The 19249-nt window shown below is 36.0% G+C and overlaps 1 pseudogene; it reads left to right on the forward strand.

The window, feature by feature from the left end:
- The first annotated feature begins 14273 nt into the window (after positions 1 to 14273).
- LOC113276419 lies at positions 14274 to 16923 on the forward strand (annotated as a pseudogene).
- The last annotated feature ends 2326 nt before the right edge of the window (positions 16924 to 19249 follow it).

Genomic DNA, 19249 nt, shown 5'->3' on the forward strand with positions numbered 1-19249 from the left:
CTTATATACAATTGAACAACTCTAGAACTAGTTTCATTTGAGTCATTTGAACTAGTTGTGGTTAAGATGAATAAGGTTGATATGAAAGTGTTCATATGACTAACTTCGGTTAACTACTGTTGAGCCAACAAAGGTGTACACTTTTAGGTACGGTTACTCATATCTAAACAAAGTCACTTTTCATTTGTGTGTAACAAGCTAAGTTCGACCTAATGGTTGAAAGATATTAGCTTGAGTCTAATAAGGTTTTCATCTACCGATGAATATTGAATGCTTTGTTACCAAGGTAACATTGATTGCAAACCATGATTTGGAGACTACATAAGGGAGAACTCTAGAAACTGGGAAACCTAACCCCCACACCTCCTGTGTGATACTAGTTGCGACTAGAGTCGATTCTCCTTTAACCTTAGGTTTTTCTAATACCTTGTACGTTAACGACTTGAATACTTCATTGGGATTGTGAAGCCAAACCCAACTATTTTCTCTGTAGTTGCGTGTTCGGATCTTGCTGTTTTCTATCGTGATTGAGTACTATCTTCTCTAAGATTTGCTCGAGATTTAATCTCCGATAGGCAAGATAAAAAGTAGTCAAAAACATCTTCGATTCATCGTTTGTGATTCCCCAATATCTTGTTTCGCTACCATACAATTAAGATTATTATGAGGTGATTGACATTTCTAGGCTGTTCTTCGGGAATATAAGTCTGGTATATCAACTGGTTCATGTTCACCTTGATCTATCAAAAGGCGGAACAAAACTCATAAGTATATCTGTGGGAGATAGATTTATCTATTTAATAGACTTTTCTGTGTGAGACAGATTGGTTTATCAAGTATTCGACTTTGAGTCGTAGAAACTCATAGTTATGGGTGAGATCAGCTAAGGGAATCCAGTTCGCAGAATCCGGCGTGGTTCTAGAGGTAGGGATGGCCATGGGGCGGGTAGGCCAATACCAGTCATTTCCTCGTTCGTAAAAAAAAAACCATACCCGCCCCGTTACCCACATGAATTGGGGCGGGGCGGGTATGGGGGAATACCCATATGTGTCGGGTTTCGCATGGGTTATCCATAGCACTGAGTTAATACACAAAAAAAATTATATTCAAAACTTAAATATGATTTAAACAAAAATAATAACGTAAGAATAACGCGTTCTAAAATTTTAAATTCAGAAACTCACTTTAAATTTTAAAGTGCACAAAAGAATCTTTAAATGACTTAATAATTTTTCAACTTTTTCCTTCCTCATTCTATCTTCGTCCATGGTAACCATTTCATTATTTGCTTCATTTTCTCTATTTTTAACTTTTAGAGAATATATCTGATCACAACAAAGGAACGAAAATAATGAATATGCATAAACGATCAATAATACGATAAATGAAAGAAAGGATGACTAAGTGGTGGAAATATAAAAATTCGATACAAATTCTTTCTTTAAAGTCTAAACCCCTAAAATATGAAAGCTGCGGGGCGGGGGCTTTAATCCCCCTAGGTTTCGGGTATTACCCATATCCGACCCCATCGCCATTTGTGCACGTTAAACCCTACCCAAACACACAGGTACCCACGGGGATGGGTTTGGTTGGGGCAAATGGCTATCCCTATCTAGAGGCATAAGGAACGCGATTGTATCTTGATCAATGTGAGATTGGTAAGGGATCAACTACATTCCAGTCTGAAGTTAACTTGTAGTAGGCTAGTGTTTGTAGCGCCTTAATACAGTGTGGTGTTCAAATCTGGACTAGGTCCCGGGGTTTTTCTGCATTTGTGGTTTCCTCGTTAACAAAACTTCTGGTGTCTGTGTTATTTTTTTTCCGCATTATATTTTTTTATATAATTGAAATATCACAAGTTGTGCGTAAGTCCAATCAACTGTGAATCCAACCTTTGGTTATTGATTAAATTGATTGACACTTGAATATTGTTTTTTGATACCGTCCAAGTTATTTCTTATATTCAATCGGGCTCGCAACTTCCTATTTGTTTGATTGCAGATTAAATTGAGAAATAGAGATATAACTCTTTGGTATACTTTTCTTAAGATTGTTGATTCTCTTGAAAGTATATTGGAGTTAGTCCATACAGATTGCTAAGAGAAATATTGGATGTGGTTGTTAGACCCCCGCTTTTTCAGAGGGTCATCTACATATCCATCCTTTTTCTTTTCTTTGTAAAAATATCCATAAAGAGTATCTTTTAAGTGGATAACGAAAATGAACTAGTATTTTTTTTGGATATTGAAAATGTATTAGTATGTTTTTGACGCGAACGTCAACACAACCTCCTACTGAGGTTGAATTGAATTAATATAATTTTAGATGTCCCAAAAATTAGACCCTAAAAACTTAAAATTTACCCCTTAGGGGTATTTGTGAAGACCCCTGAATTGAAGGGGTATTTATTCAATTTCCTCTTGATTTTACTTGGTAAAATTGTTTAAACCAAAAATTAGTATGTCATGTGTTCTCTAGTCTTGATATTCTTTTGCTTAATCCATTATGATCCTGGATTTTACCGAGATAAAGTTGTTTCGGTGTCTCGGTCGCGGCCAAAACGAGACAGATACCTGAAATTGAGAGTGTTTGTTTGGGTCCGTACCCGACCTAGTCGGTGCTGATAAGATCGAACCCACGGCCTGCCATTTACAGTGGTAGGAATTACTGATTAATTCGGACCTTGCTACAGCCTACAACAGGGGCTGGTCCAGATTTGAGACATGATGTGTCACAACCTTAATGGTAAACATGAGAATGATTCTAACATTGTGATTGGTAGTACGATGAATACTATAAATAACCCGTGACGTAACGGCATGACATGAGAAGAAATAATTTTTGATCATAATGATTTTAATAATTACTACACGCTATCGTAGGACTTAATTTGACTCATGTGATTTTGTAGCTACGAATATTTTAGAGAGTTTTCATCCAAATAATTATAAATTCGGTTACACTCTCAACTGATTAAAATAATAGCTTTTCATAAAAATCTCGGAAAATTGTTATTTTAGCATTAAATATTTTATTTTGCGATCCTCAAAGATTGGTGGTTTTAATTAGACCATTATGCAGAATCTTCATTCGATGAGCAATAAATGTAATTACATCCTCCTAGAAATTATTCTTAGATCGCAAGGACTATCGTTCTGTGTTCACTATCCATATGATCTGGTGACTCCATTATGGTATTTTTGGTATAATTAATTAAAATAAGATAAAAGTGAGTTGTATACCTTAATCACGCAGTGCATGTCCTCAATTATGATGACCCTTTTTGTAATGTTTCTTGGAGTAGAAACAGACCACCGTGAGGACACGAAATCTAAATCAACGGTAAACTGGGTGAGCTCGATAATTGCACCTTAGCAGAAAGATACCCGATCAATATTTTTTCATCGTTCTTAAATTTAAGGTTAAACACGGTCAAGAACACTACTTTCTGTGATTACATTTCTAGGGCTAAATCGCTGCTCGATCCATTTATATCTCACCTTTCACGACAAAGAGTCTCAATTTAAAGAGGGAGCAGAGTTTGATTAAACTATTCATGACATCAACGAATGAATAAGATCTGATATCCCCGTAACAATTCAAGCCACCACGATTCTCGATCATGTTTATATGGACGAAAAGATAGTCATGTTCTGGATCAAGAATATTCAAATGTTCCTAAGAATGCTAAATTTGTTATAGATGAAAACATGGTCATTTTTCAGGGGAACATGAAGGTACGACTATTAAGATAATAAAATTTATGGGAATTATTCTTTGTATTGAAAAAAAAAAGACCTAAAGTTATTTATTCTATGGGTTTTACACATTGCAACCTCAAATGCTCTAATGTTATTTGTGTTTTGAAGGCTGGTGAAGAATGGCTTATTTGAGCGCTAAAATTAAAATAAGGCCTATAATTTAAGAGTAAATTTTTGATGAGTCATTTTATGGATATGTATTTCATTTTTCGATTATTCCCTTTGTAATGAGTATAATGAAAATTATTCTTTGTATTTTTAAAAAAGAGGATCTAAAATTCTTTGTTGTTTGGGTTTTATACATTGTAACCGCCAATGTTCAATGTTCTTTGTGTTTTGCAGGTTGATGAAGGTTTGGCTAATCTGATTTTCTTAAAGATATGGTGAAAGGATTTTTTTTTCAATATATGAGTGTAAAAATATGAGTTCTACATGGTTTTAGTTTTTAATTGTCCACTTTATTTTTTTGGTGGGACATTTTTTTTTAATTAGTGTAGAGATAATTATGAAGGTTATCAATGCATATAGCCATAATGAAAGAATGTTACAACTCTTACGTTCGTTAGATGTAAATGGCTAGGATGAGACTGGGATGCTCGGATCATCCGTTTGTCTCTAAAATGTTATCCATCCGTTGGTGGTTCAAAAACCCCTTCTGTTTTGTATTATAGACTAGGGTATGACCCGTGCCATAACGGCACGGGCTTTGTTTTGTCCTTGTTACTTCTGAATGTCAGCTTGTGCACGTGTTTGACGCTTGTTCTATCAGTGCAATCTTTTGTTTTTCATAATGAACCTGAACATATGATTATTAGGTGAGTAAGTTTTGTAAAAACTTCGGTATGAGATTTAGAATCAGCATGAAGGAAAAGTTATAGCTTCAGGTGTTGTGGTCATGGGATGGTGAGTTTTCATCTTTAATAAGTAGTTTTAAGTTCAATCAACACCTGTCAAAAAATTTGATTATGGACAATGATCATTGTTTTCTCGAGATATGTTTATGCATCTTTCTGTCTTTAAAATTATTATTCGAAAATACTATTTTTGTTTCTGGAAAAGAAAAAAAAACAGAAAAATAAAAACAGAGGAGATATTATATATTGATATATTTTTTCGCGAGATTTGCTTGAAACAAAAAGTTGGGAGCCACTTATGCCAGAACGGTCGTTATGATTTTGCACTTTCGTTGGTTGCAACAAAAATGAATTTGTATTTAACAATTTTTGAACTTAGTTATATGTAGGTGCAAACACCATGTGAGGCCTATTTGGTTAGGGTCCTGATTAATGCGAGGTAAAAGTACAAATGATAGAAACTAGAGGATCAAATTATGAATAACGGCAAGCTTGATCCCTATAAGTAATTGGCTCAATATGATTGTAAAACAGGTAGACGGGAAAAATTCCCATTGTCAGGTGCTCGTAAGATTTCAGAGTATAAGCTTAAAAAAAAGCAATACAAAAAAGTCTATAATCCGACTATAACAAACCAATACATGTAAATACTGCTGACTGGATCCAATATTTAAAACATGTAAATCTAATAATACAACCTAAAATATAGTGTTGTTATTCACAAAGAGCACAGGGTATATTCATGAGGCTCTTGTTACATAAACAAACTGATCAAACTAAAAACAATAATCGATAGAACAATTGTCGTGTGCATTTATAGAACAATTGTCATGTGCACTAAATCAAAAGATGGAGATCAAAGTTCAAAGAGTCTTATCGAAAGACAAAAAAAAGGTTTAAGAATCTGAATGAAAAAATTATTTTAGACATGCAGCTTAAACATATATGATCAGATATATAGTAAGATAACCAAAAGAAATTATTTAAAATAACACCCAATAAGCACCAGGATATAGGTTTTAGTTTGTCCTGCAGGAAATGCAATACTGACAGGGCATTTTTGTGCACAACTTTAGTATGAAAGTTTTGTTCCACTCCATGAAATACTCTAAAGCAAGAAAATGTTATCAACTTGCCTTTGAGCAACACCATTTTCATGGTAACATATAATAACCTCTTAAAACGTCAAATTAACGGATTCAAAGAAACATGTGTTAGCTAATAATGTATTAGAAGAAACACATTTTTGGAAAATTCTGATCTAAAGCATATGAATGTAGGAATAAAAAACATGTAACAAAAGAATTTAAATAGTAGCTTTAAAAGTAACTACCTTACATTTTCAGAATTTGTTGTGCGCTTCAACAGAAAACGAAGCTAATAACGGCTTGCAAAACCACCATATCATCTAGACAGTGATTATGAAGGAGAATCAATAGAACATGCAACATTCTGACTTGGGGTCAGATAAGGTGCCACCGCGCCACATAGTTGCAACTAATAGCAACTGCAAGATGAAACTTAGCTTATATAAAGACAACTCTCTTTATTGATGTTTAGAAAATCTCTCAAAACTAAACACAAGCTCTAATCTTGCTCATATGATCAACCACAACTTTGGTGATCATATATATATATAGAACTATGAATTCCTTTTCCTAGTCCTATTACTTTATTACATGTCTTTCCTTTTCTTAGAACTAGATGACTTCTAATTCCCTTAGGATTACATCAATTTCCTAATCTTGTCCTAACCAGCTTGTTAGTGACTTCTATGTTGAAGTTTAACCAACATTCTCCCCGTTAAGCTTCAACCTTACCCGTGACATATCTTGTACTCCAATCAATTGTCTCATTTCTTCAAACTTGATCCGAGCTAGTGCCTTTGTCAATATATCTTATTTCTGCTCAGTACCTGGTATGTGTTCAACGTTAATGACCTCCTTATCGATGCATTCTCGTATGAAATGATACCTTTTGTGAATGTGTTTCGTCTTCCCATGAAACACTGGATTTTTAGTGAGTGCAATTGCAGACTTATTATCAATCTTGATGAGAACTTTTTCAGGTTCTCTTCCTTTGATTTCACCCAACAGTTCTTGAAGCCATATTGATTGTTTAGCTGCTTCCGTTGCAGCCATAAACTCAGCTTCACAGGATGAGAGGGCTACAGTGTCTTGCTTCTGTGAACACCATGTAATAGGTGTTTCTCCTAGATAAAATATATGACCAGTTGTACTTTTTCCATCATCTTGGTCAATATTATGACTGCTGTCACTATACCCAACAATTCCTTTTGATCCTCCTCGACCATACTTCAATCCATAGCTGATTGTTCCTCTTAGATATCTCAATATCTGCTTTATTACATCACCATGAGACTTGCGTGGACTCTGCATATAACGGCTTGCTACTCCCACAGAGAAAGCCAAGTCTGGTCTGGTGTGTAACAAGTATCTAAGGCATCCAACATTTCTTCTATAACTCATTGGATCAATCTCAGTTTCTTCTTGTGACTTTGAAACTTTAAGTCCAAACTCCATTGGTATCTTAGTTGGATTACAAGTTTCAAGTTCTGCTTCTTTCAGAATTCTCCTTGCATAAGTTTCTTGTTTAATCTGAATCCCATCTACTCCTTGATGGACTTCTATGCCAAGGTAATAAGTGAGTTTTCCGAGGTCTGACATCTCAAAATTTGATGGCATTTCTCTCTTGAACTCATTGATCACCTTAAGAGAGTTTCCAGTCAAAAATAGATCATCTACATAGACTGCAATCACAAGAAGCGTTCCCTTTTCTTCTCTTCTGTATACTGATGTTTCTTTAGAGCACTTAACAAATCTTATTTCTCTTAAGATTTGATCTAACTTTGTATTCCAGGCTCGAGGAGCTTGTCTTAGACCATATAGAGCTTTTGATAACTTATAAACCTTATGCTCTTGTCCTTTTACTTCAAAACCTTCTGGTTGTTCAACATACACATCTTCTCGCAATTAACCATGTAAGAATGCTGTCTTAACGTCTAAGTGGTGAATTTCCCATGAGTTTGATGCTGCTTCTGCTATTAAGAGACGAATTGTCTCTAGTCTAGCAACTGGTGCGAAAACTTCATCAAAGTCTATGCCTGATTCTTGAACGTATCCCTTAGCTACAAGTCTTGCCTTATATTTGTTGACAGTACCATCAACATTCCGTTTTATTTTGAAGATCCACTTAAGACCAATCACTATTACCCCACCTGGCTTATCAACTAGAAACCAAGTCTTGTTTCTGTTGATTGAAATAATTTCTTCTCTACATGCTTGTGTCCATTTAGTCGAGACCTTTGCTTCCTGAAAATTCCTTGGTTCATCATTAACAGAAAGTAGCATTATCTCACATTCTTCTGCATCTTGAAGAACATAATCCTCCAGATACTGTGGCTTTTGTATCTGTCTTGTTGATTTTCGCAGTGGAATGGGCTGAGTTATTTCATCGATATCTTCTTCTTCTTCTACTTCTTCGTTATTCTCAGTGTTTTCATTATTCTCTTCTTCTTCTTGATTAACATCATTGTTTCCATTGGTATTGATGATTATGGGTCCTTCGCCTTCGTCAATTACTTGACCCCATCTCATGTGAAACATTCCTGGATCCCTACTTGGTCCATCATTAGTTTCTTTCCAGTTCCAGTTTGCTTTTTCATCGAATACCACATCTCGACTCACTATCACTCTTTTTTTTGTTGGATTGAATAATCTGTAAGCTTTGGATCCAGGCTCAATTCCTAGATTCACAAGAGTCTGAGATCGATCATCCAGTTTCTTAAGAGTTGCAGAATCAACTTTTGCGTATGCTTTGCAACCAAACACTCTTAAATGATCTATGTTTAGTTTTCTCTTTCGCAAGCTTTCATATGGAGTCATGTCTTTCAGAGCTTTCGTAGGTATCCTGTTTATTAGGTCTGTGGAGTGTCGTACAGCTTCTCCCCATAGATAATTAGGTACCTGCATAGCCTTTAAAGAACTTCTTGTCATCTCCATTAGAGTCCTGTTTCTCCTCTCCACCACTCCGTTTTGTTGCGGTGTATATGGTGCTGTGAGTTGCCTTTTGATTCCATTTGACTCACAGAACTTGTTGAACTCTACGGAAGTGAACTCTCCTCTTCTATCAGTTCTAAGCATTTTGACCTCCTCTTTTAACTCTTTTTCTATCAGATTTCTGAAAGCTTTGAATCTGTCAAATGCTTCACTCTTTTATTTCATAAGAATAGACCACATATATCTTGAGAGGTCATCTATAATAACAAATATGTATTTGTTATTTGCAAGGGTTTGTGGTGTAATGGGACCACATAAATCAGCATGAAGAAGCTCTAATGGCTTTGAGGCTCTGAATGTTGTTGCTTTTGGGAAACCTTGACGAGTTTTTTTCCCAACTAAACATGATTCACAGATTTTTGCTTCATCATTTATCTGTGGTAGTCCTCGAACCATCTTGTTTTGAGACATTGCCTTTAAAGTTCTGAAGCTTATGTGTCCTAACCTTGCGTGCCACTTCCATGTCTGATCTTCCAATCTCATATTCAGACACAATGGCCTTCCAATCATGAGACTTATCTTGTAGAGTCTATTCTGTGAGCGTGAGACTCTAACTAAAAGTCTTCCACTTGGGTCATGAACTGTTAGATAATCTTGTCGCATTCTAACATCACATCCAACTTCTGTAGCTTGTCCTAAACTTAGAATGTTGCTTTGTAAGTTTGGGATGAAGTAGATGTTTGTGACAAGCTTTTGTTCTCCGGTCTTGCTCTGAAATAGAATTGATCCTTTCCCTTCAATTTCTACAGAAGATCCATCCCAAAACTTCACTTGTCCTTTGATTTTCTCATTGAGTTCAGAAAAGTAGTGTCTCTTACCAGTCATGTGATTGCTGGATCCATTATCTAAATACCAGATTCCTTCTTCACCATCCTTTGATTCGTAGTTCTTTGGTATTAGTTTCCCTTCGTTTAAGAATACAACTTCGTGCATGAAAAGAGCTGTATCTGCTTCCCTTGTTTCATTCTTGTTTGCTTCTTCCATCTTTTGTATTCTTTCAGGGCATACAGAGGAGAAGTGTCCTGGTTTATCACATCTGTAACAAATAATGTTTGATCTATCCTTCTTTTATTTCCCTTGGTTTTGATCATTCTGACTTGTTGTTCTATCTTGTGAGTTAAACCTTCCTCCCCTTCCTCGGCCTCTGTTTACTCTACCACCTCTTCCACGACCACTTCCTCTTGTCGCAGAGTTTTGTTGGTAAGAGTTTGTGTACAAGAGTTTTCCTTGAGTTTCTCCATTGTTTTCTTCATCGAGGATTCTCTCTTCATATGCTTTCAATCTTCCAATTATATCTTCATAGCTAGTCTTCTTTAAATCTAAGACTTGCTCGAGAGAAGCTATGATAAGAATATACTTGGATCTTGGTAAACTATTGAGAAACTTCTTTACCAGTTTATCTTCATCAATGGATTGTCCAAGTGATGCAACTTTTGAGGATATCTCTGATAGCTTTCCTGCAAAGCTATCAATAGTATCAGTGTCTTTCATCTTCACTCTTTCAAATTCAGACATGAAGGTTTGCAGATGGGCTTCTTTAACTCGATTAGCTCCGAGATTACGTGCCTTTATTGCATCCCAAATTTTCTTTGAAGTTTCCTGTTCACCAACTTGTAGAACAAGACATTCTGGTATTGCTTGAAAGAGTAATCCAATGGCAACATTGTTTTTGTCTGGGTCCAATGTACCAGGATCAATTGTTCCCCAAACTTTGTAGATTTTCATCAGTACCTTCATTCTCATGGCCCATACTGTGTAGTTTGTGGCGTTGAGGATTGGAACTTGTATTGATGGTGGCGTGAACTGTTTTACACCCACAATGGTGGTTTCGTTTTCCATGGCTCAGAAACACGCTCTGATACCAATTAATAACAACTGCAAGATGAAACTTAGCTTATATAAAGACAACTCTCTTTATTGATGTTTAGAAAATCTCTCAAAACTAAACACAAGCTCTAATCTTGCTCATATGATCAACCACAACTTTGGTGATCATATATATATATATATAGAACTATGAATTCCTTTTCCTAGTCCTATTACCTTATTACATGTCTTTCCTTTTCTTAAAACTAGATGACTTCTAATTCCCTTAGGATTACATCAATTTCCTAATCTTGTCCTAACCAGCTTGTTAATGACTTCTATGTTGAAATTTAACCAACAACAACTGCATTCAATTGAGAAAAATATGCAGGCCCAAAAGCTATCTGCATTTGAGGACAAACATAGAAAAATTTGTTGTCATCTATTACTGCTATTTACCTCTTCTCCACCATCCATCAGCTTTGCTCATTTTCTCAAATCTGCAGTCACACAATAAAAATTAATATTCATCAAGACACTTGAACTTGAAGTTTATACACCAAAAAGCGAATTATATAATAATTGATATCATTAGTTCACTACGCCGCACATGCGAAGAAAAAAAATGTCAAGCAGGTAGCTCATTGCCTATCTGAACTGCGAGTTTTAACATCCCATCCGTCGTTCGCATACCGAAATAAGACTAACCTTTTCAAGCTCTTCCACCATTTTTTGTCCGTTGCCATCGTCTTTCTTGGGTTTTTTAAATAATTTGTAAAACCATAGCATTCGTTGCTGTTTTTACAGTCTCCAAATCCTTACGTGCATTATGTGTATCAATAGCCGATGAATCAACACCTGTAATTTTTTCAATCAAACCCAAACTTAATCACAAAATCATCATACAAAACCACCTTAATTCCGAAAATGAAACACATAAGCAAAAAAAGGAGTGTATCAAAGACAAAATATTAATTAAGATCCTAATCAAGAATCAGTTGTATACTTGTGAAGCATCTTCTTAAGCTTCTTGATACAAACGCCTGTTACTGGAGTTCTACAAAAATGGCCAGTGTTGGATTCGATCTTTTAAAAACTTAGGAAAATTAAAATATATTGTTCTATCAAACGTCTGTTACCGGAGTCGCACATAAATGGCCGGTGTTTGATTCGATCTTTTAACAACTTACAAAAATTAAAATATATTGTTCCATCATTTATGACATACCTTCCCTAGAATAAGTATGTGACTGGGAACAAAGCAAACTGTCCGTCCATTTCTGTGCCGACACATATTATAAGGGACAATGGTGTTTTTCCTGTTGGACGGAGATCCACAGTTTGAACATATAAAGAACAGTCCAGATTAAGTCATTAATATGTGTTTCAAAATATACAATTTAGGTACATAAAAGACGACTGAGATCCACAGTTTCGAATTCATTTCTTTTACAGAGATGAAGAATTGAGATTATTAAATGTTGGGCTCTTCTTGAGCCCTTTTCCCCTTCAAAAAAAAGCGAGAGTGTAAAAAAACATGAATAGATCTTAGCCGTCATTTATGTACCTAAACTGTATATTTCGAAACACATATTAATGACTTAATCTGGGTCGTCCTTTATATGTTCAAACTGTGGATCTCCGTCCAACAGGAAAAACACCATTGTCCCTTATATTATAGATAGATGAGAACTAGGGTATGACCCGTGCCGTAACGGCACGGGGCTATGGGTTGTTTTGGTGTTGGTTATATATTTTTTTTCTTGGGAGAATACCATGAGCTGAGCGTGCGAAATTTGGGGGAACGATAATCTTTCTTAAACTGAATTTGAAGCTTTGATCGATATCATTAACATCAGCGGGAGCGGTTTCTTATTGAATGGTGATTAGGATGTCCATATATTGATGTACATTGATATATATATATATATATACAACATAGAGTAATTTTTTTGGTGGTTAAGATATCCAATGTAAGCGTGTACACTGGAACTCCACCCAGTTTCATTTATTGTAATTGATATATATAACCATCCATTCACAGTTGTTGCAAATAATACCAACACACTTGAAAATCTAAAGTCCCAAGCGGGAACTCATAGAAATTCCTAGTTTGATAAAATTAACTTGTCGATTGCATTCCAAATTACAAATGCAGTTCAGTCATCATTTAAATAGATTGTCATTTTATGCTAAAAATAATCAGTGCAATTTTTTTCGAAATTCTAAAAATTGAATCTGCGCTGGGAACTCTTCTTTCATATCCTTAAAAAGTATTATATCTGCATTAATTTTTGTAACCGCTAATTGTTTTCAAAAATGATTACTGACCGTGTGCTCGTATCAATGTATAATTGACATGTAGATTTTCAATCCGCATTTTAGGAATATAAATAAGGGTCCAGATTAATTCACATATTGATTTTACCTAGGACAATGAGTTAGATTTTAATGAACATTTATTTGGAAGTTATTCCTCTCATTTAATGTCAAACCTTTACTTTTATTCTAAATTAAACGTCCATAAACTCAACTCTTAATTTAATCTTCATTTAATGTCAGACCGTTACAATTTTTCCTCACTATGTATAAATAATTTAAGATGACCTTCTAAGATAATAACAAATTCTCACTTTGTAAACCATCAAAATGTTATAAATATGAAGAGATGTAATTTCAAGGTTTATATGATATAAAGAATTAAAAGAATAAAAAATATAATCAAGAAACTTCAATACATTTGATACAAACATGTACACGACTCTAATACAACTAAGAGTATGAACAGTTAAGAAATGTTATTTACCGATCAAAGTTAAGGGAATAACAGTGAAATCGCCGTTTTCTTCGTATTTATTTTCACTCCATGTAAATCCTATGATTTTGGCCTGAAAAAGTCAAAGTCTAATCGGAGAATTCCCTATCCAGAGAAAAAAAAATTGTAAAAAAAAATAGAAATTAAATGGTATGGTATTAAAAAAAAACTAACATAAGAATGAAAATGAATAGATAGCAATCATATTTGATCAATATCTTTTGACTGCGAATGAAAAAAACAAAATTGAGATAACAAAATACAACGTTAATGAAAAGAATTAAAGAGAAATTAAACTGATCAAATACAATATTTCATTAGTATCTTTTGACTGCATAAATGACATAAAAATTAGGCGCGAGGCACCATGAATCCATTGATGTTAAACAAAAAATTAAAGAGAAAATCTAACAACAATTATCTCAATCAACCAAAACAGTAGTGAATTATACCTTGGGAACAGAGTTGTGCAAATGATGAACCTTCGGGAAGGAATTTGATTATAAAAGGGATTAAATTAAGAGTTAAGTTAATGAGAGGAGTTAATGGAGGAATGTAAAAGTAACGGTTTGACATTAAATGAGAGAAATAACTCCCAAATAAATGCATATTGAAAATCTAATTCATTGTCTTAGGTAAAAGCAGTTTGTGAATTAATTTATCTGGATCATTTTTCTATATGCCAGAAATGTAACTGAATAACTTAAATACATGCCTCAATCAGAACCATCTAAATTATACATCTCCGTCCAAATAAAAAAATACCATTGTCCCTCTGTATGGATTGATGCCCTTATTAGTCGTCACATGCTCACAGTTTTTTCCGATTGATTCGACCCTGGTCGCCCTGGGTTAAGGGTTTGACATCTGTCCACTCCGTAACGTATTCAGTTCAGTGTTCCCGAATATCATCGACCACGTCACTAAAGTGTACGTGTTTGTTGAGGCATACAAATTACAAGATACGCGCACAAAAAAAATCTTCTTCTGGTTGATAGGGTTTTAAAAGAGCCTTCTATGAAAATTCTTCCTCAAATCTTTCCGCTCCTCTCACATAAACTCTCTAGTCAGTGGGGGTTCGTTAGATCCTGCTGTTTTAACTTCGTGGTCAGCCCCAAAACCTTCGTCCTTTATTCATCTCTTAGTTTGAAAGAATTAATCATTTGATTTCGTTCTTTTCTTATTTATTTTTTATCAGGTTGATATAATCCTTAAGGATGTCTCGAGTTTATGTTGGAAATTTGGATCCTCGCGTTTCGGAGAGAGAACTTGAAGATGAATTTAGGGTTTACGGTGTTCTCCAGAGGTATATCCTTTTCTCGTGATTATGTATGCTAGATTTAATTTTCATAGGGTTCTGTTGTTGATTTATTTTTCTTATGGAATTGGTGAAATAATTGCAGTGTCTGGGTTGCACGAAAACCACCTGGTTATGCTTTTGTTGAGTTTGATGATCATAGAGATGCAATGGATGCTATCCGTGGTTTGGATGGTAATTATACTTTTCTTGCAACTTATTACTAAATTGGGAGCCAAGTTTGACCATGATACTTATTTGTCTTTTCTTTATGATCTTGAGAACTGGAATATCATTGTTTTTACGGCTGCCATTGGGATAACATATTTCTAAATATAATATACTTGTTACAATTTGTTGGATTGTTCCTGGCTCTGTTTTGTCTTACTTCTTTTGTGTAAAAGTGTTTCAGTTGTTATGTGATTCGGTTTACAGGGAAGAACAGTTGGCGTGTAGAGCTATCTCACAATTCAAAAGGGGGGAGTGGAGGTCGTGCTGGTGGTGAAAGAGGTGGTGGTGGACGTGGGGGGCGCGGTGGAGGCGAGGATTTGAAATGTTATGAGTGTGGTGAGCCTGGTCACTTCGCTAGGAATGTCGCTTGCGTATCGGATCACGAGGTTTGGGGAGTGGACGACGCAGAAGTCTTAGTCCTTGTCGTCGCAGAAGCCCCAGCTATGGGAGAAGGTCTAATGTTTTTCTCCACCCACTTATTTGGTCTTTAATAATTCATACCCATGTTAACTAGGTTCGTTAATTAGAGAGGTTTCTTAAGTTAATTTTTCTATTCACACAAGACAGAGTTGACCCTTTCACATATAGCTTACCTGTATCAACTTTAGAATGTCTTGCAACACCACATTGGCGGCTTAATATTGTCGAACCTGATCAAGTTTATCTTTTAGGTCATCACTAGAAGCCGCAGATGTCTGCTATCTTCTTCCTCTGGAGCTATCCTACTAAATTATTGTATTAGCTACTTGTTTCTGGCGCGTGACATTAAATTAGGGCCAATCTTCTGAATAGTGCTTTAAGCATTTTTGTCGCTTACAAAAGCTCCATTCTGCTGCAGGAGTTATAGCCCCCATGGAAGGAGATCTCCACCTCCACGACGTCGTAGCATCACACCTCGACGAGGCCGTAGCTTTAGCAGGTCTCCACCTCCATATCGCCATGCACGTCGTGACTCACCTTATTCAAATGGGTATGTCATTGGTTTTAACATTTGCTTCTTCTACGTTTGCACATTGATCTTGGTGTTTGTTTGCTAAATTTTCGGGTTTGGAGCGTAAATCGTCCAAATGTTACTGGTTAATACTGATTAAAATAATTGTTTCAGAGATCGACGGGAGCGGAGCAGGAGCTGAAGCCGGTTGCCTTATATAACTAGTGATAATTCATAATAATATTATTGTTTGAATCTAGTTAATGGTACAGTGGAAGTGATTGTGCATCGTTAAGTGGCCTCTACAAATTGTTTAGCGGCTTAGCATGAATATACACTCCTCAGCTAAGTGGATCTTGAAGAGAGGTCATCTTTTTTACTTTCTATATGCGTTATTGTTAGTTTTATGCTTCTAGTATACTCAAGGAGCTTGTGACATTTTAGGTGTTTGATGGTAAATAATTTCTGAATCTTCTTAAGAAAATGTGTATGTTTGTGTTTTGTCTTGAGGTGCGGTTCTGCTAATTAAACGGCACCACTGTTGGAATTTACTGCATTGGGTTTTGCTTCTCTGCTACACTTCTACATCACTACTGTTAATGTTTTGCATTGAGGTTCTACTCCAAAAGGGTTGTCCTCCACTTCAACATCACTACTTCTGCATCACTACTGTTTGTGTTGTGAGTTGAGGTGCTACTCCAAAAGGGTTGTCCTTCACCCTGCTTGACTACATCTACTGCTTCACTACTGCATCTACAACTGTTTGTGTTTTAGATTTGGGGTGCGGATCTGCTTGATAAAGAGAAGTTTGGTTTCCGTATAACATGACCTTTGTATAGGGATGACTATGCTTACAAAGGATTATTAGTTGTTAAACCCTAAGGTAAGTAGTTTCTTGAAGAGTTGACTGAGTTCTGTGATCTTTTGGTAGGATGATTTTGACAAGATGGCAATTTGTCCTCAATATAGTCTTAGAAAGGTTTTTGATTGATAAGTTAATTTGCCTGCATCTGTCGATAAGGTGATTGGCCACTTTGAAGTATTTTCAAATATCTTATTTCTTCTTTTGAAGAATTTACAAGTGGCAGAGATATGTGATCTTTCAGTAAGATGATTTACAAGATGAACAAATCTCTCTAATTGGTTCTACCTACGTGTTTCCTTGTCTTAGAAAGTTTTTAATTGCTAAGTTAATTGGCATGCACTGGTTTGACAAGTTTTAACTGTGAAGTAATACGTTGGTTTGGAAAGTATGCCTTGCTCCGTATGTGTTGATGCAGAATAATATACTGCAAGGTTCTTGCTTCGTCTTTTTATATTTTTGCTGGAAACATAAGATTCCTGGAGGAGTGAAAAAAGTTCCCATTTAACAAAAAAAAACACAAAAAATCCTATCCACCGCTTACAAAACAAAGGCTAGATTCCAGTGGTGTTGTTTGATTTTACCATGCATCTTTGTCTTGCTGGTTTTGTGGTTTTCTTGTTTTGTGCTGTTTTACATGCCAGTACAACTGTTTGGTTTTCTAATTTTGTCTGTCCACTCTGGTGTTTGATTTTGCTTTTTCTAAATCGTCAGCAAGTGCCAATTGATGGATAACAGTCCTCGCCTTACTGCGGGTTGCAGATGTTCTCCACTGAAGTGCATTCACTGCACTGTGCAAATAAATCATTGATTTAATCAACTGATACGTGGAAACCATGTTTGGCCCGACAGTTAAAAGGTGATTGGCATAAAAACAGTGAGGAGCATGGTGAAGGAATGAATCATCTGGTAAAATCTCCATTGTTAATCACAGGAACGGAAATACTGTCTTGGACCAGTTCACAGTTCACACCATTTCACTCCTACGTGCATTATAAGAGGGTGTACCTGTTAATAGTTTTCCTCAAAGTCAATCTTCAAGTTCAGTAACCCCTTTTCGCGTGTGGTCAATGGCGTTCTTTGGGTAACGATCCTTATGACCAAATAATAAAACAGTGGTTCTATATGAGCCGAGGGAAAAAACTAAAGCAAAACTGCCGCTCACAAATATTTTTTTTTCTTTTCTGCAATTTGTGGGTTCCAGTGGGCCAACTCCTCGGGAGACATGTAGGGGTGGCTTTTGTGTGTGGCTGTTTTTTGTTGTTGTTTTTCCGCTCCGTTCATCGAGCATTTCTGACAATAAAAACCCTTCACAAATCTGTGTCGGCCCGCAAAAATCCTACAGTGGCACAAAAGATCATCATGTGAGTCAGAGACGGAGGCCCATCATCTTATAATTGGTGCCACATCGAGTCAATTAAGATTGATTTGTCATAGCTGGTTATGACACTGAAGAGGTTCCCTCTAATGACTCGGTTGGTCGTCTAAGTCGCCAATAAGGTGGCTCAATGAGCGAGCCAGTGACCGTCCTTGACTATAAATGTTAATGAAATGCCGTTGGGATTTTTAATAAAGTGCGCATGTGGGCAAATGCACTTAACAAAATGTGTCCACGTTTTTTTCAAAATTAATTTAATGCCCATCAATTGACCTTTTCGTCCCGTTTTTTTTTGAAAAAACGGGTAACGAATGTTAGCTGACATGTGGCAATAAATCGGCCATGTTAAAAGACCTTATAGCCCCTGAATCAGTTATAACCGATCTGGAACAGTGGCTCAGTACAAAACCGGTTCATGTACTCTTCACATGCAAACTTTAGTAACGATTGGCTAACACGTGTCACCATCTTGTATGGAAAAACGGACGACACAGATTTGACCCCCTTTTATAACGGTCTTATTCTCATTGAATCTGCATAAAATCAGTGGTGAACCCTGAATTCATCCAAATCATACACAATAACATACACAAACATGAGCAGAAGTGTGAAACATTCTCCTAGTAGTAGTAGAAACAACAACATCAAGGTTAGTGAAGAAAAACAGGCAAATATATGTTCAATTTATGATGTTGGTAGCCATGAATCAAAGGTTTGTCCATGGATGTATTCTCGGTATAAACACATACCTTGTAATGGCGTAAGGCAGTTACTTAGATCAAACACAAGAGAAACAGATGGTAAAATGTTCTTCAGGTGCTCAAATCCTACCTGCACATACTTTGAATGGTTTGTGTTTGAGGGTGAAAACGGTTTCTGCTGATTTCGGTAATTTCGTGTGTGCGTGGGTGAGAAACGAGTCTAAACCCTAAAAAAATGTACTGCAAGGGAGTACTTTGATTCGAGAGATCAATCTGTACAAGTTCGTCCTAAACCAAGAAATGGCCGTTCCAGACTTGCTTCGGTCACAAAGTAAAGGAGAAGGGTTGGTCTTAGTGAGGGAAACGAAGAGAGTATTGAGACCAGAATAGTTGATTCTGGAAGAGTAGTTGTTTGACGACTTGTACCAGAAAGTGGAAAGCTAACAGATGGGAAAGCTAACAAGTGATTTCTGAGTGTTGTATTCTCCTGACCAAAAAAACCTGTCCTTTGGTGGAAATAGACGAGACCTATTT

This window comes from Papaver somniferum, chromosome 4 (genome assembly GCF_003573695.1).
Source record: "Papaver somniferum cultivar HN1 chromosome 4, ASM357369v1, whole genome shotgun sequence".
Lineage (NCBI taxonomy): Eukaryota > Viridiplantae > Streptophyta > Magnoliopsida > Ranunculales > Papaveraceae > Papaver > Papaver somniferum.